This window comes from Mus musculus, chromosome 13, assembly GCF_000001635.26.
Source record: "Mus musculus strain C57BL/6J chromosome 13, GRCm38.p6 C57BL/6J".
Lineage (NCBI taxonomy): Eukaryota > Metazoa > Chordata > Mammalia > Rodentia > Muridae > Mus > Mus musculus.
The window spans coordinates 23,288,497-23,315,359 of NC_000079.6; the positions used below are offsets into that span (position 1 = coordinate 23,288,497).

General features: G+C 41.3%; 2 long non-coding RNA genes and 5 other non-coding genes across 8 annotated transcripts in view; 5 read left to right on the forward strand and 2 right to left on the reverse strand.

Annotated features, from left to right (window-relative positions):
* 4930557F10Rik (RIKEN cDNA 4930557F10 gene) overlaps positions 1-24,911 on the reverse strand; it is a 37,204-nt gene extending 12,293 nt beyond the window's left edge. Inside the window, exon 1 of one of the 2 annotated variants that reach the window (NR_126444.1) lies at positions 24,493-24,911. This is a non-coding gene — a long non-coding RNA (RIKEN cDNA 4930557F10 gene). Of the gene's footprint in view, positions 1-24,479 lie in introns of both variants that reach the window. The other variant, NR_126443.1, reaches the window with a different exon arrangement.
* Positions 10,285-10,357, forward strand: n-TVaac6. The gene has a single exon. It is a non-coding gene; the product is annotated as a tRNA-Val (tRNA).
* Positions 10,565-10,637, forward strand: n-TAagc11. Its single transcript has one exon. It is a non-coding gene; the product is annotated as a tRNA-Ala (tRNA).
* n-TVcac4 lies at positions 11,626-11,698 on the forward strand. Its single transcript has one exon. It is a non-coding gene; the product is annotated as a tRNA-Val (tRNA).
* n-TVcac11 lies at positions 19,133-19,205 on the forward strand. Its single transcript has one exon. It is a non-coding gene; the product is annotated as a tRNA-Val (tRNA).
* Positions 20,556-20,629, reverse strand: n-TIaat9. The gene has a single exon. It is a non-coding gene; the product is annotated as a tRNA-Ile (tRNA).
* Positions 24,912-25,028: 117 nt separating the features above from the next.
* 4930586N03Rik (RIKEN cDNA 4930586N03 gene) overlaps positions 25,029-26,863 on the forward strand; it is a 72,275-nt gene continuing 70,440 nt past the window's right edge. The window contains exons 1-2 of the long non-coding RNA NR_131052.1: positions 25,029-25,529; positions 25,683-25,819. This is a non-coding gene — a long non-coding RNA (RIKEN cDNA 4930586N03 gene). The remainder of the gene's footprint in view (positions 25,530-25,682; positions 25,820-26,863) is intronic.

The window sequence follows — 26,863 nt, forward strand, 5'->3', positions numbered from 1 at the left end:
CAGGGTGTATAGAGACTAAAACATTTCTAATGTGAAGTTGTGGATGAGAGAGGCAGTCTCAGTACAGCTGCAGGTTTGTCAAACTCCTGATCACAAGGTCCTGAGGTCCAATCTCAGAGAGGCCAAGGAGACCTCCTTTTCCATCCAGGGTCAATTAGTTGCTTGTGTAGCAGGCTGACAGCGGATGAAAAGAAAGGACTAAAGAGAATTCCAAGTCACATTTGAAACAAACAAACAAAAACATAAACACTGATGGTTAGTGATCACATTGAAATCAATTCCCAATGTTTTGACCAGATAGATTTAGGCCATACTGGACACGCAATCACATGTTTGCTCTTACTCCCTATCATGTGATGGAGGAAGCAGGACAAGTCCCTTCTCAGCTTGGTACTCTGAATGTGCCTGGCTGCAATTAAGGCACAAAAAGAGGTATGAATTCATTCACTTATTTATTCCTCTAACAAATTAATCCTATTAATCCCCCTTTGTGCAATGACTGTTATTGTTGTAGTGTCTCAAAAGCAAATGAAATTCAGAAATGTTGAGAGCTGGGTTAATCAACTGAGGCTTTCCCTTCTACCATAATGTATGGGGGAGAAACATAGCTTTCTCAAAACCACATTGGTGTCTCCATGTTCAATGGCAAAAGTGTTCTCTTCAGCAATCTTCTTAACCATCAGATTACCAGGAGTAACCAATGGCCTTGGGAATAACCTGTGATGTTTGATGGTTTCCATGGAGCCCCTTAGGTGGATGTCTCAACAAGACGCAGTCCATTCCTGGCCCTGGAGATTTTACTTGTTGTCATTAGATATCTACTTATAGCATTGTCTTTCTTATTATTGGTAACTCCATGTAGATTTCTTTCATATATACTTTAGGAAACTTTTACAGTAGTAGGTTTCCCTGTGGTTATTGCAATGCGCTTGCTGTTAGTTGTTCCTCCCCATATTCCATCCTTTACCGTTGCCTTCCCATCCAGTTACCTATTTAATTCTATTTAATTCTCCTATTCTAGTTTCCTCTTTGTCCCTCCATAACTACTATATTCTGTTTCCCCTTCCTAGAGAGATGCTCTCTTCCACCTCTGTCCTTTACTAACTACCTGAGTGCTGTGGTTTTTCAGATTATAACTCACATATCAAAAGCTTAAAAGCAACACCCACATATAAGAGATAACATATAGTATTAGTCATTTGCACCTGAGTTACCTCACTCGAGATTATTTTTCTACCTGCATCCATTTAGCTGCAAATTTCAGAATACCATTCCTCTTAACAGCTGGAAAATATTCCACTGTATAAATGACAGTATTTTCATTATGCATTCATCAGTTAGTAGATATTGAGGCTGTTTCTAATTTCTGGATATTATGAACAAAGCAGCAATGAACATAAATGAGCTAGTATCTCAATAATAGGATATAGAGTCCTTTGGGTGTATGATGCATAGTGGTACAAATGGATCTTATTAGCCTGTTTGTTTGTTTGTTTGTTTGTTTGTTTGTTTGAAACAAGCTCTCTCTGCACAGCCCTGGCTGTTCTGGAACTTACAGCGTAGATCACCAGACTTCCCTCAAACTCACAGAGGTCTGCCTGCATCTGCCTCCCAAGTTCTGGCAATAAAGGCATGCCCCATCATGCCAGTTTTAGCTGGATTTTTGAGGTAGATCTATTTCAAGCTTCCTGAGGAACCACCACATTAATTTCCATGGTGGCTGCATATGTTTGAACCCCCGCTAACACTGAGTAGTGTTCTCCTTTCCCCAAAGCCTCATCCCATATGCTGTCATTTGCTTTATTGATCTTGACCATTCTGACTCAAGTAAGATGAAATCTCAAAGTTGTCTTGAATTGTATTTCCCTAGTGGCTAAGAATGTTAAGCATTCTTAGTTTCTCACCATTTATATTTCATCTTTTGAGAGCTCTCTGTTTAGTACTGTAACTATTTTTACTTTTGTTGTTTTCTTAATGTTTAGTTTTTTAGTTCTTTATATGCCTACTAGATGTATAATTTGTAAACAACTTTCCCCATCCTGTAGCCTGCTGTTTTGCCAAATGACAGTGCCCTTTGCTGTAAGAGGTTTTTATCGTCACGAGGTTCCGTTTTATTAATCTTACTGCCTTGCTATCGGTGTCCTGTTCTGAAAGCCCTTTCCCAAGACAATGAATTCAAACCAATCCCCTACTCTGTAATCTATCAGATTCTGGGTATCTGGTCTTGTGTTGACATCTTTTATCCAGTGGGAGATTTTTTTTGTGCAGGATGATAGATGCAGATCTATTTTTATTCTTGTATATGTAGCTGTGCAGTTTGCAAACAATTTGGATGCAGATGCAGGCAGACTTCTGTCTCTTCTCCAGTTTATGCTTTGCTTCTTTGTCAACAATCAGTTGTCCATAGATATGTGAACTTGTGCACGAGTCTTAAGTTTGATTCCATTGATCAACATGTCTGGTTTTGTGTGAACAGCATGCTGTTTTGATTACCAAGGCTCCATAATACAGCTTGAAATCTGGGGCAGTGATACTTTCAGCAGTTCTTTTATCATCCAGGATTGTTTTAGCTATCCTGAGGTTGGTTGTTTTCTTTCTTTCTTTTCCTTCCTTCCTTCCTTCCTTCCTTCCTTCCTTCCTTCCTTTCTTTCTTTCTTTTTTTAATTTCCATATGAACTTGAAGATTTTTTTTAAATATCTATAAAGAATTGTGTTGGAATTTTGATGGGGATTGCATTGAATCTGTAGGCTTCTGGCAAGATGCCCATTTTCACAGTATCAATTATACCAATGCATGAGAGGCCTTTCCATCGTCTAGTCTCTTCTTCAGTTTCTTTCTTTGGTGTGTTAAAGATTTTATTTTTACATCTGTCTTAGTCAGGGTTTCTTTTTTTTTTAAAGACTTCAAAAAATATCGTTTATTAAAATATACTGTTATACATAAAACCCAGAATTTCCAAACTTTTAAGTTGTACAAACTCAGCCTCCTGGCAAAAATATAAAACAGTATAGCAGAACACAAAGATAACTGTATACTCAAAATCATTAAGCCTACAAGGTAATACTGGGCATATTGAAATAGAAGTTTTGGTTAGTTACATAGATCAGCCTACTCAAGTTTTTTTTTAAGCATAATAGAACGAGCTTTCCCACCTGCTAACACTGGCACTTCATTTGTTTCCTCATCTCTACAAAGAAGTTAGTAACCCCTTGAAAAAATTTCCAATGTTCTTTGCTTGCTAATATTTACATTATTTTCCCTCACCTTCATTACATCTTCAAAATGGCCTCATTTTGTTACCGTGCTAGATTTTGAGTCTGATAAGTGGACCTTAGTGATAAAACTTGTCAGCATTGTTCTGACCTTAAGAAACATGGCTTTTATTTGAAATAAGGTCCCCATTCAAGAGCACCTCATATAGGGTTTTTGGAAAACGTTGTGTTGGAGATTTCAATGGCTGTGAACCAAAAGTTCTACCACATGCATCATGGTAGTCTGTATCAAATGAGCAAAATTAAAGGTTCTGTTAGTCAGGGTTTCTATTCCTGCACAAACGTCAATCATGTCCAAGAAGCAAGTTGGGGAGGAAAAGGTTTATTCAGCTTACACTCCCATATTGCTATTGATCACCAAAGGAAGTCAGGACTGGAACTCAGGCAGGTCAGAAAGCAGGAGCTGATGCAGAGGCCATGGAGGGATGTTCTTTACTGGCTTGCTTCCCCTGGCTTGCTCAGCCTGCTCTCTTATAGAACCCAAGACTACCAGCCCAGGGATGGTACCACCCACAAGGAGCCCTTCCCCCCTTGATCATTAATTGAGAAAATGCCTTGCACCTTGATCTCATGGAGGCATTTCCTCAACTGAAGCTCCTTTCTCTGTGATAACTCCAGCCTGTGTCAAGTTGACACAAAACTAGTCAGTACAATTGACCCCTTGTCAACTCGACACACAAACACATCACTAGTAAGCCTCAACCCTTAGTTTCTTATTCATCCCCAAGATCTAAACAACTTTAAAAGTCCCATGGTCTTTGCAAATTCTTAAAATTTCAATCTCTTAAAATCCAAAGTCTTTACAATTAAAAGTCTCTTAACTGTGAGTTTCACTAAAATACTTCCTTCAAGAGGGAAAAGCATCAGGGCACAGTCACAATCAAAAGCAAAATCAAACTCCAACCGTCCAATGTCTGGGATCCAACTCATGATCTTCTGGGCTCCTCCAAGGGCTTGGGTCACTTCTCCAGCCCAGTCCTTTGTACCACACAGCTTGTCTTCTAGGCTCCAGCTGCCTGTACTCCACTGCTGCTGCTGTTCTTGGTGGTCATCTCATGGTACTGGCATCTCCAAAATGCTGCTGTCTTCCACTGTAACTTGGCTTCAACAATAGCTTCTCATAGGCTCTCTTCATGGTGCCAAGCCTCAATTCCTTTGCATGACCCCTTCAGTCCTGGGCCATCAATTGCAACTGAGGCTGCACCTTCACCAATAGCCTTCCATGGGCCTTCAGCCCCAGCTAACCAGAACCACAGAATCTTCACAATCAAAACAGCAATGGCCCTGAAAAGAGTCTTTAATCTTCCCTCTGAAATTTCACAAGCCAGGCCTCCATCTTCTGCACTGTTTTCAACATTATCTGTCAAGCTCCTATACAACATCCCATAGAGCTCTTAACACGGATCTTCTAGCCCAAAGTTCAAAAGTCCCTCCACAATCCTCCCCAAAACATGGTCAGGTTGTCACAGGAATACCCCACTCTGCTGGTACCAATTTGTCTTAGTCAGGATTTCTATTCCTGCACAAGCATCATGACCAAGAAGCAAGTTGGGAAGGAAAGGGTTTATTCAGCTTACACTTCCATACTGATGTTGATCACCAAAGGAAGTCAGGACTGGAACTCAAGCAGGACAGAAAGCAGGAGCTGATGCAGAAGCCATGGAGGGATGTTCTTTACTGGCTTACTTCCCCTGGCTTGCTCAGCCTGCTCTCTTATAGAACCCAAGACTACCAGCCCAGGGATAGTACCAGCCACAATGGGCCCTTCCCCCCTTGATCACTAATTGACAAAATGCCTTTTAGCTGGATCTCATGGAGGCATTTCCCCAACTGAAGCTTCTTTCTCTGTGATAACTCCAGCCTGTGTCAAGTTGACACAAAACTAGCCAGTACAACATCCCAAGATGTTTTCTGAGGATATTGTGAAAGGAGCTGTTTCCCTGACTTCTTGCTCCATTGGATGTAGGAAGGCTACTGATTTTCATGTGTTAAGCTTGTATCATGGAACTTTGCTGAAATTTTTATCAGCTCTAGAAGTTTTCTGATGTACTCTTTAAGGGCTTTTATGAGTAAAATATCATCTGCAAATAAAAATAATTTGACTCCTTCCTTTCCTGTTTGTATCCCCTTTGGGTTTCTTTTAATGCTCTTATAAGACTTTAAATACTATATGCAAAAGATTAGAAAAATAAACATCCTTGCTTTGTTCCTTATCTTAGTATAAATGCTTTGAGTTTCTCTCTCATTTATGTTGGCTGTGGGCTTACTGTAAATTGCCACTATAATATTGAGATGTGTCCTTTGCATTCTTACTCTCCAGGGCTTTTGTATATAAAGGGGTGTTGAATGTTGGCAAAGGTCCTTTCTACATCTAATGAGATGATGGTATTTCTTGTCTTTCAGACTGCTAATGGGGTGGATCCTGTTTATTGATTTACATATTTGAGCCACCCCTGCAAATCTGTGATGAAGCCAATTTGATCATGGTAGAAAACCTTTTTTGATATGTTCTTAGCAAGTATTTTATTTAGAATCTTTTTGTCTTTGTCCATAAATGGTACATATCTATAAATTTTTATTGGGTCTTTACATAGTTTGATATGGGAAAATAATAGCTTTTTAAAAAGAATTAGAAAGTGTTCCTTCAGTTACTATTTTGTGGAATAATTCGAGTTAGTATTATTCATTCTTCTTTGAAGGTTTGGTAGAATTCTTGGCTGAGTCTATCTGACTCAAGCCTTTTTTTGAGAGGGAGTGAGACAGGACTTCTATTTTACTAGAGGTTTTGGGATGGTTATGGTTAAATTATTTATTTGATCTTAACTTTGATGGGTCTTACATAAAAGTCATGCATCCATTTCTTGTACGTTTTTCAATTTGGTGTAATATAGATTTTCAAAGTATGTTCTTATGATTCTCAGTTTCCTCAGTGTCTGCTGTAATGTTCCCTTCTTGTCTCTACTTTGGTTAATATAGATTTACTCTTTGTATTTTATTTAACTTGGCTAAAAGTTTGTGAATTATGTTAATTTTCTCAAAAAACTAACACATTTCATTGATCCTTTGAACTGTTTCTTATGTGTTTGTTAGTTTGTTTCTATATCATTAATGTCAGCCCTGAGTTTGATTATTACTGTCTATTTTTTTTTGTTATTTCTAGAGCTTTCAGATAAGTTACTGCTGTGAGATCACTCCATGAGTGTGTATGTGTGTGCGTGTGTGTGTGATAAATGATTAGTGTTATGAACTTGCCTCTTAGAACCACCTTCCTTGTGTCCAGTGCATCTGTGTATGTTGTATTTTTATTTCTATTCATTTTAAAAGGAGGTTTCTTTCTTAGTTTCTGTCTTCGCCAATTTTTCAGTCAGTAGTGAGTTAGTCCATTTCCATGAGTCCATATACTCTTTTTTGCTCTTGGTATTCAGCTTTAACACACAGTGGGTAGAAAAGAGGCAGACTGTTATTTCAGTTTTCTTATATCTGTTGAGACTTGCATTCTGTCCTGGTATGTGGCCATTTTTGGAGCAAGTCCCATGAGAGGCTGAAATAGTGTGCTCTTTAGTGCTTGGTTAGAATGTTCTGTAGATGTCTGCTAGGTCCAGTTGACTTATGACGTTATTTAGCTGCAGTATTTCTGTTTAGTGTTTTTCTTGCTGACCTGTCTATTGAGGAAAGTGGGGAATGGAAAACACCCACTATCACTACATGTTATAAATTTACAAGTTTAGCTATAGTAGTATTTCTAGTATGAATTTGGGTGGCCTTGTGTTTGGTGCATAACTGTTTGCAACTGCAATATTCTCTTGGTGTTTTTTTTCTTTAAAGACTATGTAGTGTCCTTCCCTATCACTTCTGGTCAGTTTTGGTTGGAAGTCTATTTTGTCTGATATTAAAGTAAGTGCACCTGCTTGCTTCTTGGGACCATTACTTGGAATACCTTTTTCATCCTTTTACCATGAGATGCTGTCTATCCTTGATGACGAAATTTATTTCTTACGTTCAGTAGAAAGATGGATTCTGTTTTCTAATCTGTTAGCCTGTTATCAATAATTTCTGATATCTGTTGTTGTGGTGCGAGGTATTTTCCCTCTCTTTTGCTTTACTTACTGTTCTGGGATTATTTGTTTTCTGTGTCTATTTGGATGTGGCTAATCTCATCAGAGTGAAGTTTTCCCTCTAGTGTTTTTTGTAAAGCTGGATTAGTAGATAGGAATTTATTTATTTATTTTTGGTGTGGAATGTTGTTCTTTCCTCATTGGTTGGGATTGACAATTTTGCTGGGTATAGTAGCATCCGTAGTCTCTCTGGGATTGTGGATCGTCTGTCCAGACCCTACTGACTTTGAGAGTGTCCATTGAGAAGTCAGGAGTTATTCTAAGGAGCATGCCTTTATAAGATTGATCTTTTTCCCTTACAACTTTTAATATTGTTTCTTTGTTCTACAGATTTAAAGTTTAGAATATTATAGTTTCTGGAAAGTTTTTTTTTTTTCTGGTCCTGTCTATTTTGTATTCTGTGAGCTTCTTCTACTTGGACAGCACCCCCTTCTTTAGATTTGAGAATTTTTCTTCTATGATTTTGTTAAAAATATTTTGTGTGCCATTGATTAGATTTTCTGGATATTTTGTGACAAGATATTTTTAGTTTTAGCATTTTCTTTGACTGAGCTATTCATTTATTCTACCCTGTCTTCAAATTCTCTCTTGAATGTATTGTAATCTGTTGATGAGGCTTGCCTCTGAAGTTTCTGTTTAGCATCCTAAGTTATTTATCTCCAGTTTTAGTTCAGTTTAGGTTTTCCTTAGTGATTCTATTTCTACTTTCCTATCTTGAAATGTTTTCTTAGGATTTCTATTACTGTGAAGAGACACCATGATGATAGCAAGATCCCACCCAACTAAACTTCCACCTTGTGAAAAAGATTAAAGAACAGTTTAGGTCTAGACATGGTGGTATAGGCCTTTAATCCCATCACTCAAGAAATATAAACATGCAGATCTCTGAGTTCAAGGTCATCCTTGTCTACACAGCAAGTTCCAGGACATTCAAGCTTAGGCAGTGAAAGAAACCATAAAAAACAGAAAGTGGTGAAGATGTAATTGAACATTTTCAAGACCAGGCAAACAGCAAAACTTGGCAGCTTTGGCATTAGTGTCAAGGAGTTATGGAATCTCCCTCGATGGCTAAGGAAAGCCATGTGACTATGACTGAGGCCAGGTGTGTGGCAAAGGTGTCCTGTGTGAAAGTCCAGAGAGGCCATTACATGAAGCTGTGAAGGTGAAGCCTGGATTGCTTCAAAGACCTCAAGATGTTGGAGATGAAAGAGTTCTAGGACACCTGCCTAGGAAAGCCGTTAACAGGAAATGGAACCAGTCCATGAGAAAGAAGTGTGTTGCAATCAACAAGGATGAAAGGAGTTGAAGATCTGAAGACCACTTTGACATCAGACATGGAATTGCAGAGTTTGGAATTTGCCCAGCTGATTTTTCCTCTTGTTGGTCCAGTATTTCTTCAACTGTGCTCCCTTTCAGAACAGTAATGTATATCCTGGGTCACTGTATGTTAGAAGTATGTGATCTGCTTTTTCATTTTAATTTGACAGGAATTACAGTTGAGAGATTGCATGAAGAGACTTTGAACTTTGGGCTTTAAAGGAAGTTTGAGATTGTTATAGACTATAGGGACTTTTGAAATTGAACTGAATGCATTTCAGCATTATGATATGGCCACTAGCCTGTGGTGAGGGAGTGAACTGTGGTGGTTTGAAATATCAATGGCTCCCATAGACTGATGGGTTTGAACGCTTGATCCATAGAAAATGAGACTATCAGGAGATGTAGCCTTGTTGGAGAAAGTGTGTCACTGTCGGGGTGGATTTCTATGTTCAAGCTTTGTCCAGTGAGACACACTGTCTTCTTCCTATTGCCTGTGAATCAAGATAGAGAATTCTCCAGCATCATGTCTGCCTTCACACTGTCATGCTTCTTACCGTGAAGATAATGGACTAAACCTCTGAAACTGTAAGCCAGCTTCAATTGTTTTCCTTTATAAAAATTGCTGTAATCATAGTGTCTCTTTACAGCAGTAAAACCTTAAGACGCTAAAACAAAGGGGGGGGGGGGGAATCTGTGTGTTGTTGGCTGACAAGAAAGAATCGTTAAGATATTTGCATGCAGTTCCTCAAATGGCCATAAGGAGGTGGTAGATGCCCCGGGATATTAGTAAGTTAATTATAGAACCGTCAAAGTTAAATTACAGAGTTACATCTATATATCTTAGATGGCTTACTTACCCTTTTCAATTAGGCTTACAAGATGCCACATCACTCATTATAGAGGAATAAATAAGTTTTCTTGACCATACACTAATAATTTTATTTCTTATTAGCGCACTAGTACTCTACATTATTTCGCTTATATTAACAACTGATCTGTGGCTGCTGGGAATCAAAGTCAGGTCCTCTGGAAGAGCAGCTAGTGCTCTAACATGACAATTTCTTTAGAAAATGAGAAGAGAGCCACAGAGCCTGCCCCTCACAGCAGTGGAATAGAGGTGTTCTGAAACATTCAGTGTCTTTTTTGCGACATTCAATCCTTCACATTCACAGCAGGATTACTCCTAATAACCAAAATACAAAATCAAGCTACTGTCTATCCATGAACAGATGAAAACACAGCAGACACACATGGAACGTTAGCTACTCCGCCCTTTATAAAGAGGCTCTTGCAATCACTGAAATGACGAAGCTGAGGACAAGTGAAGTTAAGTGAAGTGAACCAGCCACAGATGGACAAATTCCACAGGACTTCGCTCACAGTGTGCAATCAGAGTGTTCAGTTGGCAGTAACAGAGTAGAGTAGGGTCACCAACGGCTAGGGATGGAGAGGGAAGGCCTTAGTTACTTTGAACCCCATGATAACACACATATACAAAGAACGTCAACATCCTGTAATTTACTAAGCAAGTTTTGAATGCATCCGTAGAAACTAGGAAAACTTATTAGTTCAGGGTGTTTCTGTAGTGTAGTGGTTATCACGCTCGCCTAACACGCGAGAGGTCCCCGGTTCGAAACCGGGCAGAAACAGTGCCTTTCTTTTTCTTCTCACTTTCTCTTGTGTGTTTAGGTTCTCAGCTCATTCTCTACACTTTTGGGCAGTTAGGACAATCTCAGCTCCACCGTTTCAGCCTATGCTGTCATGCTTTCCAGCTTCATAGCTATACCTGTGTGAGGACCAGTGGAGACAATTAGCATAAAAGGAAGTACAAAAGAAAAAAAACTTTTCCATATGTCGGGGGATTAGCTCAAATGGTAGAGCGCTCGCTTAGCATGCGAGAGGTAGTGGGATCGATGCCCACATCCTCCAGTTATTCCTTATGTCATCTTATGCCTTGGAATAGTACTCGCTTCCTCTTAATTAAGGACTGAAACTACCCTCCTTAGTCTTAGTCTTGGGCTTTCCTCAGACACTCTGAAGATAAACTAGAGGTTTTCATATCCACGTCAGGTACTCGTTTACATTAGTCAGTTGTTTCTGGGCGTCTCCATTTGTCCTTCCACTCGTACATTAAGTCAGAACCGCTTCTGTGTACCCAGGTTTAGACTTTTCCTCTTAAACCGTGCTGTGTTCTCTTGCCTCTTTGGAACCTTTCTTTTTCTCGTCCATCTCTTTGCTCACTCACCCGCATTATCGGAGGGTTGTTTTGCTCTTCACCGGAGCTACCCACAGTACAGCACTACCTGGAGTTCAGCATTTCATGGACTAAACTCCACTCGGCCTAAGCGCGAAGTGGCGTCCTCTCCACTAGTCCATTTCTAAGCTCTGTTGGGGAGAGGGAGAGGGGAGAGAGGGGAGAGAGGGGAAAGAGGGGAGAGAGGGAAAGGAGGAGAGGGGAGAGAAGAGGGAGAGGGTAGAGGGGGAGAGGAGAGAGGGAAGAGAGGGGAGAAAGGAGAGGGGAGAGGATGAGAATCTTTTCTTAACAAGTTGCTGAGACATTTGAGCCACATGCCCAATTTCTCTCCAAAGCTCCCCAGAGGCTACAAGATGCTCCTCGAATATCTCCGGGTTATCAGGCTCTTCCCCGGATTTCCCTACGGTGCACAGCTACATCTTAACGCTGGAATTCCTACTTTTCTCCCTCCCAAGAGCTCTCTCCGCCCTGCGCGCCACCCAAGTCACATTAATCCTTCTCTGTAGCAGGATTCCGCCTCTCCACTATGATTTTTATCTTTGCTTTAGTTGCATTCCTTGCGTTTGTCTCCGTTGGTGCGGATCTGTAACTTCTGAATCACACTTGGGCAAGGATACAGTGCACATCTTGGAAGGCAAAGTGAAATAAGCAAGCTTGCTGTGTGTTTCCGTAGTGTAGTGGTCATCACGCTCGCCTCACACGCGAGAGGTCCCCGGTTCGAAACCGGGCGGGAACAACACTTGTCAGTTTCTTTTTGTTTGTTTTTGTTTTTTGTTTTTCTGAACTCTTCAGATTTTCAACAGAGCAAACACCCATCTAAAAGGAACCGCATGCACTGTAGGATGCTTCCCTCTGGGTCCCAGATTAGACATAGATCACACCCAAACACCAATTTTCAAGCAAAAGAGAGATCCATTATTAAGCAAGGCAAAAAAAACCGAGGTCTGTGTTAGAATGAACTAGGACTTTTTGGTAAATTCTGATTGGATATTTTTAATCAGTTAGTTCAAAAAAATAAATTTTGACCTTGATGCTTTGATAGTTGGACCTTGGTGTTCCGGCACAAGAACGAATCAGCACATAAAGGACTAGATCTTGGGGGTTAGCTTTGGAAATGTAATCTAACGTTTTATCAAGGGGGAGACAAAAAGCAAAGGACAAAAGGCAAAAGCTGTTGGCACCATGTTTGTCATGCCCCGGCCTGCTAGATCTTTTCACCATGTCTCTTGACTAGACCTGCAGGAGCACATTCCCCATGCTCTTTCTAGGAAAAACAAAAACAAACAAACAAACAACCCAAAGGAAGGCACACCGGTCCACTGCCACCAGGAATTTGTTGGCTCTCCACATTTTTCCATGTCCACTTCAACTCGTCACTTTTTTTGTAGAACAGTAGTTCTCAGCCTTCCTAATTATCTATCTTAGTTAGGGTCTTACTGCTGTGAACAGACACCACGACCAAAGCAACACTTATAAATGACAACATTTAATCGAGGCTAGCTTACTTCTAATAGTGCCACTCCCTGGGCCATACAAGCCATCACACTAATGTTGCAACCTTTTAATACAGTTCCTCATGCTGTGCTGACCCACAACCACAAATTTATATTCATTGCCAATTCATAGCTGCAATTTTGCTAGTTATGAATCGTATGCAAATATCTGTGTTTTCCTGTTGTCTTAGGCAATTCCCGTGAAAGGGTCGTTCGATACCCTCACCCCTCAGGAGTCGCGACCCACAGGTTGAGAACCACTGTGTTAGAACCTGGCATAGATGCTCTGATCCTGAAAGGCTTTTGAGCAGTCTGTGAGAACCTCGCTTCTGCATTTTCGGACTCATCAGCCATGCAGTCCCGGAGACCAGGAAGCTGCTCCCGAGTTCGAGTTCACAGATACATTCTGCAGGTTTGCCTGTACCTCCGCACCTCAGGTGAGGAATCTTTCAACCTATATAAGGAAGAAACAGCAGTGTCTGGATACACGGCTCATTTGCGCACTTTTCTGCTAGGTGAAGTGCTGAAACACATACCCTAGAATGCCCTGCTGACATTGTGACAACTTGCTCTGTTGCCTTTAGAAGCTGCAGTGGCAAGAGCATACGGTTGCTTTTTCCGAAGGAGAATTTCCTCCTACAGCCTGGACCTAAATGCCAACTTGGTCTGAAATCACCCTGGCGGAGTTCTAGGGGGATAGAACCCAGCTCTGGTACAGGAGACCATTACCAGGAGCCCAGTCTAAACTCAAGGCTGTGGCGGTTGGGAGATTGGGTATCTGGAGTGTTAACGAGTGAGTTACTGCGCAGACCAGGCAGAAACAGGGGAGTTGGGGCAGTATTTGATATTCAACCTCTGCTTCCCAGTTCAGGCCTTGACACTTTCCAGCTCTGGGACCCTGAGAAATACACTCAATCTACCTGAGCCGCTGTTGCATCTGGAAAGGGCAGATGTGGATAAGTCCTTAATTGTCCCTCACCGTGTTCCCTCCTTTTTCCTTGTCTTCCATCCAAGTACCCATTTAACTCTAGTTTAGTTCCCTCTTTGTCCCTCCATAGCTACTATCTTCTGTTTCCCCTTCTTTGGGGGATCCTCTCCTCCACCCTAGTTCTTTACTGGGTAGCTAATCTCTGCGTTTTTTCAGATCGTAGCTCACATATCAAAAGCTTAAAAGCAAAATCCACATAAAAGATAGCATGTAATATTAGTCTTTTACATCTGGGTTACCTCACTCGATATTAGTTTTTCTACCTCCATCCATTTAACTACAAATGTCAGAATATCATTTCTCTTAAGAGATGAATAATATTCAGCTATAAATAAATAAATAAATAAATAAATAAATAAATAAAATTTTTACATTTTCAAATTCATTCATTAGTTAATAGGCATCTAGGCTGTTTCTAATTTCTAAATATTATGAATAAACCACCTATGAACATAAATGAACTGGTATTCTGTTGTAAGATACAGAGTTCTTTGAGTATATACCCCAGAGTGGTACAAATGGATCTTATTGGCCTGTTTGTTTGAGACAGGGTCTCTGTGTACAGCCTTTGCTGCCCTGGAACTCACTAAGTAGACCACCAGACTGGCCTCAAACTCACAGAGCTTGTCCTGCCTCTGCCTCCCAATTTCTGGAATTGAGGCATGTACCACACCATGTCAGTTTTAACTAGATTTTGAAGTAGATCTATTCCCAGTTTCCAATTTCCATAGTGGCTGTACAAATTTGGACTCCCACTAACAATGAGTGTTACCCACAATCTCACTACCATTTGCTTTATTGATCTTGGCCATTCTGACTCAAGTAAGACAAAATCTCAAAGTAGTTTGGATTTGCAAATTGTGTCTTGACCAAGCCAGCTCAGTTAGTCAACAGGTTCTCCAGTGCAGGAGTGAGGATTAAAAAAAAAAAAAAAGACAATAAAGAAAATTGTAGCATGACCCCAGCCAGTTCTGAGGCTAAGGTAGGTTTATTTTTTTCCCAAACTGCTTTTATACCATTTTAATTACATGCAAGTAGTAAGGACAGCTCTAGGTTGAGGAATAAGCAAAACAATAAACACAACTAGTCAAGGAACAAGCAAAGCAATAAAGAAAGTCCCACGACCACACCCTTGATCACTGTTTCTAAGGGCTTATCAGGATGACCAAGATATCTGAGCCTACTTCCCTATCCTAGCCCAAAGTCAGATTCCTGCCTGAAGCACATTTCCTGTCCTTGGCCAATGTCAGATTCCTGCCAAGCGGCCCCAAAAGCTCTCCACAGTGTCTTTCATTTTTTGAGAACCTTCTGTTTAGTTTCATGTCACTTTAAAATAGGGTTGTTTTCTTGATGTCCAGTTTTTGTTCCAGCTTTGTTTAGTTCCTCATAAATTGTACATACTAATGCACTGTGCGATGTATAATCATAAACAACATCCCCCATCCTGTAGCCTGCTGTTTTGCCAAATGACGGTGCCCTTTGCTGTACAGAGGTTTTCAGCTTCACAAGGTTTTGTTTTATTACTCTTACTGCCTTGCTGTCAGTGTCCTGTTCTGAAAGTCCTTTCCTGAGACAATGAATTCAAACCTATTCCCTACTCTGTAATCTACCAGATTCTGGGTATCAGGAGTTAAGTTTTGTGGATGGTGATAGATGTAGATCTATTTTTATTCTTGTATATGCACCTGTCCAGTTTGTCAAGCACCATTTGTTGGAAATTCTGTCTTTTCTCCATTTGTGTTTTTGACTTCTCTGTTAGCAATCAGTTGTGCATAGGTGTGTGAGCTTACGCATGAATCTTCATTTCAATTCCATTGATCAACCCATCTGGTTTTGTGTGGACACCACACTGTTTTTATTACCATGACTTCATAATACAACTTAATATCTGGGTGGTCATATTTTTAGCAGTTCTAGTTTAGCATTATTTTAGCTATCCTGAGGTTGGTTTTTGTTTTGTTTAGTTTTGTTTTAATTTCCATATAAACTTAAAAGATTTTTTTCAATTTCTATGAAGAATTGTGTTGGAATTTTGATGGGTATTGCATTAAATCTGCAAATTGCTTTTGGCAAGATGCCCATTTTCACAATATTAATCCTACCAATCCATGAGCATGGGAGGCCTTTCCATCTTCTAGTGTCTTTTTCAGCTTATTTATTCAATATCTTAAAGTTTTTATTTACACATTTTCACCTTCTTAGAGTTATTCCAGAATATTTTCTTTGAGGATATTGTGAAAAGTATTGTTCCCCTGATTTCTTTCTCCATTTGTCATTTGTTTGTAGGAGAGCTGCTGTTTTTTTATGTTAATTTTGTATTCAACAGTGACTGAAACTGTTTATCAGCTATATGCATCCTGATGCAGTCTTTAAGGTCTTTTCTGTATAAAATCATGTCATCTACACATAAAGATATGTTGATTTTTCCTATTCATATCCTTTTAATCTGCTTCAGTTTTATGTTCTTGTTAAGACTTCAAATAATACATTGAATAGATATGGAAAGAGGGGGCATTCTTATTTTGTCCCTGATATTAGTGGAAAAGCTTGAAGTTTCTATTTAGGTTAATGTTGGCTGTGGCTTGCTGTAAATTGAAGTGTATTGAAGGGTGTGTTTTGCATCCCTAGTTTCTTCAGGACTTTTATCATGAAAGGGTGCTGGATTTTCTGCACCTAATCAATGAAGGTATTTCTTGTCCTTAATAGTCCATCTATGTGGTGCATTATATTTACTGATCTACATATATTGAACCACCCTTGCATCTCTGGAATGAAGTCAACTTTGATCCATGGTACATAACCTGTATATGTTCTTGGATTCAATTTGCAAGCCTTTTATTGAGAATTTTCTGTCTATGTCCATAAATGATATTGATCTGTAAATTTTTTGTTGGGTCTTTGCATGGTTTTGGCATTGGGATAATACTAGCTTTGTAAAAGGAATTAGTGTTACTTCAGTAATTACTTTCAGTGTTATTTACTTTTTGAAATAGTTTGAGGAATGTTGTTTACTCTTCTTTGAAGGTTTGGTAGAATTCTGCTCTGAATCCAACTGGGCCAGGGCTTGCTTTTTTTTTTTTTTTTTTTTTTTTTTTTTTTTTTTTTTGGTGGGGAGGGATTTATTTTTAGTAGAGGCTATGGGTATGTTTAAATTGCTTATTTGATCTTGGATTAACTTTGGTAGATGATACATATCTACCAAACTTTTCATCCATTTCTTATTGGTGTCCCAATCTGATGGGATAGAGATTTTCAAGGTGTGTCCTTGTGATTCTCTGAGTTCCCTCAGTCTCTGTTGTAATGTTCCCATTTTCACTTCAGCTTTTGTTATTATGGATCATCTCACTGTCTTTTAATTCATTTTGCTAAAATATTGCCAATCTTACTGATTTTCTCAAAGAACCAGCTCATTCTACTAACTCTTTGTATTATTTCTGTATGTGTATTTGCTTGTTTCTATTTCATTGACTTCATTCTGGAGTTTGGTTATTTCTTGCTGTTTTCTCTCTCAGGCTGTTATTCCTTCTTGTTGTTCTAGAGCTTTCAGGTGTCACTAAGTTACTGCTGTGAGATCACTCTGTGTGTGTGTGTGTGTGTGTGTGTGTGTGTGTGTGTGTGTGTGTGTAATAAATGATTAGTGTTATGAACTTGACTCTTAGAACCACCTTCCTTGTGTCCAGTGTGTCTGTGTATGTTGTATTTGTATTTCCATTCATTTTAAAAGGAGGTTTCTTTCTTGGTTTCATCCTTTTACCATGAGATGCTGTCTATCCTTGATGACGAAATTTATTTCTTACGTTCAGTAGAAAGATGGATTCTGTTTTCTAATCTGTTAGCCTGTTATCAATAATTTCTGATTATCTGTTGTTGTGGTGTGAGGTTTTCCCCTCTCTTTTGTTTTACTTACTGTTCTGGGATTATTTGTTTCCTGTGTCTATTTGGATGTGGCCTCATCAGAGTGAAGTTTTCCCTCTAATGTTTTTTGTTTTAAATTTCTCTCAATTGTCTTGTAATCTGTTGATGAGGGTTACCTTTGAGGTTTTGTTTGACATCCAAATTTTTTATGTCCAGTTTAGTTCCGTTTAGGTTTTCTTTAGTGATTCTATTTCTGCTTTCCTGTCTTGAGATGCTGTTCTTATCGCATTGTCTCAGGGTTTCTATTGCTGTAAAGAAGCACCATGACCATGGTAACTCTTATAAAGGAAAGCATTTAGTGGGAGAAGGGTTGCAGCTCAGAGGTTTAGTTCTTTACCAGGATGGGGGAAGCATGGCAGCACTCAGTCAGACATGGTGCTGGAGAGGCTGAGAGTTCTATTTTTTGGATTAGCAAAGGAGCAAGCAGAGAGTGTGTGCCATTAGGCCTGGCTTGTGCTTCTGAAACCTCAAAGCCCACTTTCAGTGACACAGTTCCTTCAATAAGGCCACATCAGCTCCAACAAGGACACACGTCCTAATCCTTTCAAAGAATGCATTATGAGCTTATAGAGACCACTTCCTTTCAAACTACCACATTCATTCAATTGTTTGTGTTTTTACAGTTTTCAGTTAGGCATTTTTCTTATCTTTTTTAAGGTTAAGGCCCTTAAACACATACATAATTACTATTTTAAAGCCCTTGTCTTATGCTTTTTGTATATATTGCATTTCTCAAGGCCTGTTTCAATAGGGTTACTGGCTTCTCGGGAAGGCATATTGTCTTGCCTGTCCATCTGGCAGAGAAGTTATGATACTTGAGGTGTTTCTTGGTGAAGTTATCTGTTCCTGTCTTTATTGGGTGCGTGTCCTGTTCTTTGGTTGCTGTCGCCCACTCTGGATCCTTGGCAAGTGTGGTGGCCGTGGGGTTCCTGGTAAAGAGGGGTCCTGTAGCTTGCTGGGTGACACAAAGGAATGAGGAAAGAATCAGAGGGACAGTGGGAAAGAACTTGTGGATCCGGGTTGGCACTGGTTCCCACAGGGTGGAGGTCCGGTCGGGTCGGGGCTCCCATAGGCACATTTAAAGAATGCTTGTGTTTACAAACGTTGAGTCCGAACCTTTTCTGTGAGACCATCTTTGGGCCCCCCCTCTTCCCCCTTAAACTGAGCTCTGTCCGCCATTCTGGAATTTTCCCCATCTTTGTCCATCTTTTACCCATTCTACGCCATAGTAGGAGTTTTTCCTTCGTTTCACCGACAGGGAGCTACGCGGCACTGCAGCCGCCAACATCGTGAGGACAAAAACTCCATTCAGCCTGAGTGGAACCTGGCCCCCTCCCTACTAGTCTCAATGTTCCATTTCTAAGCGCTGTGACAAATTGAGCATCTTCCCTTAACATGATGCTGTGATTATTTGAGTCACTTGCGGATCGTCGCTCAAAAGCTCTCTGGTATCTACAACCTTCTCCTCGAAGTGTCTCCAGTTGATCAGACTCTTCTATCCTCCTCCCTTCTCTGGGTTTGACTCATTAGAGATTTCCCTGAGATGCACTGATGAGTCTTTACTCCTACAACAAGCTTCTCCCTTCGCTGAGCTCTTTCCCTTTTTCACTCCGTGGAAGTCACAACTTTTAATCCTTCCTTCCCTGTACAGGATGTTGCCTGTCCAGTGTGGCTTTTTAATCTTTGGTTTGTTTGCATTGTAGTTCTCACAGATAAGATTTTAGCAAATTTACTCTATCTTGGTTAGTAACGGATAAAACTGAAGGGTCAGAGGGTTTCCGTAGTGTAGTGGTTATCACGCTCGCCTCACACGCGAGAGGTCCCCGGTTCGAAACCGGGCGGAAACAGTACTGTTTTTCTCACTTTCTCTTGTGTTTTCAGAGTCTCAGCTCATTCCCTACACTTCTGAGGAGTCAAAACAATCTCAGCTCCTTGGTTTCACTGTTATGCTTTCCTGAGTCCTAGCTATACCAGGTACCTGAGTAATGCTAAGTGAAGACTCAAGCATAAAAGACTGTACAAAAAATTTCCCATTATGTCGGGAGGTTAGCTCAAATGGTAGAGTGCTCGCTTAGCATCGATGCCAGTTATTTTCAGAGCATGTTTCCACTGAAAGCCTGACAATCTGCTTTTCCAATTTTGGAAATTGGAGACTTAAAAAAAAGTCTTACACTTTTGCCCCCTTCAGCACACACTCGCTTGCCCGTTTCTCATACCCACCTCATGTACTCCTAAGTCTGTGCATTTGATAAAAGTTTGTCTCAATTTGTTCTTTCACTCTCCAGACACTGGGTCAGGACCTCTTCTGTGCCACCACACATATGCATAGCTTCTTTTTATTTTTATAAAACACAACAAAGGGCAGTTTTAAGTGAACCTGCTCACTCGGTCCACAGGGGCGTGTTTAGATGAATCCCAGACTTTATATAAGAGCTGGAATGTAGTAGGTTAGTGGCATGGTTCTTGCTTAGCATATAAAGCCCCAATTCAATCCACAGCACTTTAACTAAACTTCGGAGAAATGTCTGAAACATCTGACTTAACATTACATCGCCTTGATATTTGCCTTCTATAATGTAACGGAGAAGCTCACTAAATGGATCGTTGTAAATGCCAAAACACAGACCTCTGCTAGGCTCCCTGGGAATGCTGGGAGGCACAAAACTCAGGTTCAGAAAACTGTTCGGAAAGATCTCGGCTGGAAGATCCTTTGGACCCCACTAAGCAGCTGGACATTAATGAAGGACTTGGGGTTCTGAACCCGACATTCCTCCGTTCAGTGTCTCTAGATTAACAGAAGGCAGAAAACAGAAATGAAGGCACAGGCAGAGGCCAGGACTGGGGTTTCCTGGTAGCATTACCCAGCCTTCTAATGCACACAGCTTTGCAGGAAGTCTGTGTGAAGTGAGTGTGACTGGAGAGGAGGCACACTGTGGAAACGTGGCAAGGAGAAAGACCCAGGTACTCACTGCTGTTTCCCACTGCTTCCAGATTGATTCCTTGTGGTTCTCAACGAACTATGAATTGTGCTTTCAGGACACTAAACCACAAAATAAGAATGCAGCTAGACAGCACAGAGCAATCAAAAGGAAACACAGTCAAGGTTGGTATGCCTTACACAGCTATACAGAGTAGATCTATGCCACATTCGCTTCATCTTTTATTTTGAAGGCAAAGCATAGTAGCTAAAATATGTGTGGCCCGTACGGGGATCGAACCCGCGACCTTGGCGTTATTAGCACCACGCTCTAACCAACTGAGCTAACCGGCCAGACATGAGAGTTGCTTCTACGACCTCTACAGATATTTGATGACAACGTTGACAACTAAGAGTTTCGTCTTGTTTTTCGAAATTTTAAGATTTTTTTTAAAGATGTAAAAACTTACAAACCACCTTATTCGAAGCAGAAAGTTTTTAGCAGCAGAAAAAAAAAATCCGTACGAGAGCAACAAATGTCTCCTTGCACTCACTCATTCATCAACTCGGTCTGGGTCGACGCACAAACTGCTAGCAGTCCTCTGGCCGCGACGGAGTTCTGCCACCCACTTCTCCCTCTTACCCACAAGTGACTATTTGAAGTCTTGCCAATTTTAATCAATTTCAGAATACATTCGCCAAAACCATTTAGATAACGCGGAGGGTGGCAGGCCGCCTCCAGATCAAGTCTCTCTACTGGACTGCTAGGTAGTGGCGGGGATTCTAGACTAGTGGCTCAGGAGAGGCAGGGTATTTGTTCCCAGAAGATCTGCGTTGCTCCGGGCCAGGGGGAGGTGGTCTCTCCGAACACTATCGCGGTCCGTGGAGTCACTGCGTGTTGAAAAGAGTGGAGGACCAGCGCGCCCTAGTACGTCTCAAGGACGAGTCCTCTCGGCTCATCCACGCCTGTCCTGGGTCTCAGTGATGCCAAGCTCCTCTCAGCTTAAACTGTAGCTGTTCCAGAAGTTTTGGGGATCCCGGGGCTTCGTGGCGTTTTTTATCTGCCTCAGTGGAAACCGGAAGAGGCGACAGGGATGCCCTTCGAGTCATTCGGTCTTTCTTTAGTGAAGTCGCGAAGGAGTTGGGAACTTGGGATTCTGAAGTGAATATTTTCGGGTCGCCCAATCTTGGTGACAACGAATATCTGTGACTCCGAAGTTTCCTGTAATTTCCAAGTCTGTAACTGAAGAGGCCAAGGTAGCACATCAGCCTACCTGTATAGTCGTTTGTTCTTCAGGGATCTTTTGGTGAAAAGGCACTTTTGGTTCTTTTCTCCAGGGACCCTCAGAGCTCCAGTCCCCTAACTGGTGATCTTACTGTGGCAACAACCACAAAAGTAGACACGAACAAAGGAGGATCTTTAAAAGCGCGATGCGTGGGGCGTGACACCGCTCCTTGAAACGTCACAAGCCTCTGCACTAAAACTGCTTTTACCGCCAGGCTATCAAGACCCTAGGTTCCCCGACTGCCAGTCCAAGAGCTCTGCTGGGGTTTTGATTTCACCAATTCCCTGTCCCCGCTATTGATCCAGTAATTCACCAAGGTTAGAAAACCTGTGTGTGTTCAAGGGAGGTTTTCTCAGGAAATCCTTGTCTCACAAGCCCCTTGAATTGCGTATCAGACTCGATTATCTAAACTACTGAGCCTCTGCCAAAGTGCAGCTCTCAAGGAAAGTGAGCTTAATTATGACAGTTTAGCAGGATAGTTAATTTCTTCAAGAGAAGGAGAGTTTGATCCCCAGAATTAAAAATAAAATAATTTTTAAAAAATACAAAGTATGCTGGGCTGTGCTTGTAATCCTTACTCTTGAGAGGCACAGATGGGGGCTATTCAGAAAGTCACAGGCCAAAGAGATACTAATATCCCAAAACAAAAACAAAAATAAGAAACCTAAACCACCAATAGGGACCGGCTATCCTCCTAAATGTGCACACATGTATACAATATAGTGAAAATATATTTATACCTTTTTATCTTGGGCTTAAAATTTTAAAAGTATGTTATGTGTGTGTTCATGCACATGAATACAAATGCCTAAGGAGGCCAGAAGAGAACATCCCATTCCTTGGAGCTAGAGTCACAGGTGTTTCTGAGCTGCCTGATTGGGCGCTGGGAACCGACTGTGTTCCTCTTAATGAAAAGTGTGTGCTCTTAGCCATCACTACAACATAGTTGTACAATTATAACATCTGTCTCTGTTCAAAGAAACTTCATGAGACTCTGGGTTAATCACCAGCTATGTGACTTAGCTCACTTATATAGAGCCCACCAGAGTGCTGCAGAGGCTCTTGGGTTCCTAAGGGCTGGCTGCCTTCAGGAGCTTCTGCAGGTCCCTGCCCCTGCCCTTACCATCTGTGTCTTTCCCCATCCCATCTCAAGCAATTGACTCGACTCCTCTCAACTGTGGGATGTGACTCATAAAAGGAGACATGCTCTCTTAATTCCAGGAGTCCATACAACCATTCTGTCCTATTCTTAGCAGATAGATTCATAAACTAGGGTCCGGTTGTCACCCCACCCCTACCTGTCACATAAAGTTTCATGGAAGCCACCTGCTAATGTCTGTACCCATCAGTCACTTTAAGGAAAATGCCCTCCCACTAGCGACGTTTCTTTCTTAGATAATGGTTCTTCAGACACTGACCCTGTTCACCCTTTTCTGAAGCTACACTCTCCCAGGTTTTAAGTTACCTGGGGAAAGCTGCAGACCTCAGCACTGTTCTAAGACTGGACTTGAGGGTAAGAATGTAAGCATCATTCTTGATGCTGTTCCGTATACGAAATGGGTGCCTCCTTCATTAAATGCCCCTGAGAAGTAAACTGGTTTTTGTTGTACAGCAAATTTACATAGTTCTGTTTGGGGTTTGTAGCAGATTAAAAGCAAATCACATATGGCCCGTACTGGCAGGGATCATATCCCGAGACCTTGGCATTATTAGCACCACCCTCTAACCAACTGAACTTACCGACCAACTGAAGGACAGCTTTCTATCTAGCCCTATAGATATACAACATGTACTTGTCAGTTGATTTTTTTTTCCCAAAAAGATTTTGCTGAAGGGACCCTGTTATAGCTGTCTCGTATGAGGCTATGCCAGTGCCTGGCAAATACAGAAGTGGATGCTCACAGTCATCTATAAGATGGAACACAGGGCCTCCAATAAAGAAGCTAGAGAAAGCACCCAAGGAGCTGAAGGGGTCTGCAACCCTATAGGTGGAACAACAATATGAACTAACCAGTACCCACAGAGCTTGTATCTCTAGCTGCATATGTAGCAGAAGATGGCCTAGTCGGCCATCAATGGGAAGAGAGGCCCCTTGGTATTGCAAACTTTATATGCCCCAGTACAAAGGAATGCCAGGGCCAAGAAGCAGGAGTAGGTGGATAGGGGAGCAGGGCGGAGGGAGGGTATAGGGAACTTTCAGGATAGCATTTGAAATGATATAAAGAAAATATCTAATAAATAAATAAATAAATAAATAAGAATGCTCATTTTGGGCTGGAGAGATGGCTCAGTTTTTAAGAGCACCAACTGCTCTTCCAGAGGCCCTGAGTTCAGTTCCCAGCAACCACATCATCTCAACCATCTGTAATGGAATCTGACGCCCTTTTCGGGTGTGTCTGAAGACAGCTACAATGTACTCATATATGTAAAATAAATACATAAATCTTTTTTTAAAAGAATTTTCATTTTTCTTGCCTTTCTTTACTTCTATTTTCAAGATTTCTTGAAGCTGGAAAATTTTATGAACCACGCGTTGTTCTAACTAGAAAGTTTCTCTGAGCAGAAAGAAAATTCTGTAAGAGAGTAACAAATATCTCGTTGCAATGATTCCTGACCAGTTTGTGGAACCCAGAGATACTGGTCACAGCACAGTCTACTGGCTCAGTAGTCATAGAGACAAGACGCTCTCTAGCCACGACGGAGTTCGCCTGTTGCACAGTTCTCCTCGTTGCCTCTAAGTGACAATTTGATAACCTTTCCTATTTTTACTGAATTTCGGAATCCTCCCGCCAAAAACATTTGGGTAACACAGTGGGGTTGTCCAACGCTCATTCCGTCCTCCTTTAATGAAGTAGCGAAGGAATAAAAAACTTGAGATTCTGAAATGAGTATTTTCAGGTCACCCAAGAAATACTTACGTCTGGCACTTACGGTCTGAGCATCTCCAGAGCCTCGGCGACAAAAGGGACAAACCCAAGGCGATTCGCACGGAGTCGGACGGAGCCAGCGCTGACCACTGCAGGACCCGATGCCTGGATTTCCCTTCTACCAGGATAGAATGAGCCAGCTTGAAGTCTCCTCATCCTGACGTCTAAGGCAGCCCCTCGTCGCTGAGACAAGGAACTTTGGTGACAACCAAATCTGTGACTCCGAAGTCGCCCTCAACTTCCGAGTCTGTAACTGAGACCAACGCAGAGCATCTGCCTCCACCTCCCAGTCGTTTGTTCTTTGGTGAAAAGACGCTGTTCTGCCGTTCTTTGATGAAAAGACACCGTTGGTCCTGTTCTCCAGGGACCCTCTGAGCTCCAGTCCCCTAACGGGTGGTCTTGCTGTGGTGACAACCACCAAGTAGACCGAACAAAGGAGGATTCGAAAAAGGCGCGACGCGTGAAACGTCACGCACAGCTCCTAGAAACGTCACAAGCCACCGCACCACACTAAACTCAAAACTGCTTTTACAGCCAAGCTGTCTCCGACAGCCGGTCCACAAGCTCTGCCGGGTCATTTCACACTGTCAGGGATATTGATTCAGTAACCGTCCAAGGTTAGAAAACCCGTGAGCGCGCAGCTGAAGAGGACCTTACAAAACCTTCTCTGAAGTTAACCTCGGAAATCCTCGTCCTATATGCCCCATGAATTGCGTCTCCGACTGGATTATCCAAACTAGTGAGCCTCTGCCGAGTGTGCACAGCGGACTTGGGCACAGCGAGCTTGATTATATTTCAGCAGGGTAGTTAACTCTTTGGGTGATATGGGGAAATGGAAATCTCATTCACTGACCTAGAATGAGAGGGAAGAGATGAGTGCCGGCATCCTGCTCTTTATGTCCTTCCGGAACTCTCCAATCTGTGTCGTGGAGTATTCACCACAGAAGACTTCTTGGATATGAATTTCAGCCAAGTCTTCATTAGCCGGCAGTGACCACGCTGAATTTCAGGATCCAAATGTAGCACCGAACCTTTCACATGGTGAGCCTTTAAGCACAAAAACCATGCCATGGGTTGACGTACTTCAGTTAACACAAACAGCCAGAAGCAGAACTACAAAAGCCAAGGGCAAAGTTTTAGAGCCTTTTCCAGAAGTATGGACTTTGATTGACTAGGTCTTTGTTTTTGTTTTAGCAGGCAGTGCTGTCTACATGTTGAGTTTTTGTCCTGAATGGTACTTCCACCATGGAGTCTGTTGTGCTAAGGACTGGGGGCCTACTAAGGTCTGGACTCCTGTTATAGCCCTAGACTTCCATGGGCATTGTCCTCTGGTAAGTATCTTCAAGTAGGGTATATTTGCTGGTTAAAAAAGCAAATAAAAGTCATACATACATACATACATACATACATACATACATACATATCTTTTATATTAAAATATAAATAAAAGCTGGGTGGAGGTGGTACATGCTGTTAATCCCAGCACTTGGTAGGAAGAAGCAAGCAAATTTCTGTGAGTTTGAGGTCAGCCTGGTCTACAGAGGGGACTTCAGGACAGCCAGGGCTATAAAAAGAAACCCTGTCTCAAAAAAAAAAAATTAAAATAAACAGTTTATATATACACATGTGTACATGTCTGCTCCTGTGTAAAGACCAGGGAACAACATGTCCTTCTTAAGCCACCATTGGGTGTTTTGATTTTTGTTTGGGGACAGTATTCCTTTGGCCTGTAACATGCTGACTAGGCTAGACTAGTCCAAGGAACCCCAGGCACCGTCCTGGCTCTGCCTGTCTACAGTCAGGACTACAAACACAGCCCACCACACCAGCTCTTCTTTTTTCCTTCTGTTTAAATTTTAAAGATCAAACTTGGATCTAAAGAATGGCTTGCATTTTCCTAAGTGAGAGTTTATCTGATGAGCAGAGTTACAAGTCTGGCTCTCTTACCCACCCTCTTCCCAGATGATTTCCTGCTCGTCTTCCTTCTGAATACCTGACCCACACTCAGGCAATCTGAAAGAATACTTTTCCTAAGCTCCCTGAGCAGAGTTTGTGAATATAAATAAAACAAAGGTTGTCACAGGCATACTTCATCAATGGCACCTCTTGACTCAATTTCCAAGCTATTTTCCACCTTATATTCACAGGCTGAAGTCTGGCTTTCTGACAAAATACTAATTTTTTTTTTTTTTTTTTTACTGAGTCCCTAAAGAATTCTAAACCTAAGTATGCAAGTGTCATTTAGAAAATTACTATCTTTTGGATACACATATTCACACACACACAAATTTTGTTTGCTTTTTTGACATATTTTATATATCTATATTATATAAGCAATATATTTTAATATCTGTATATATTATTTTGCTCATTTA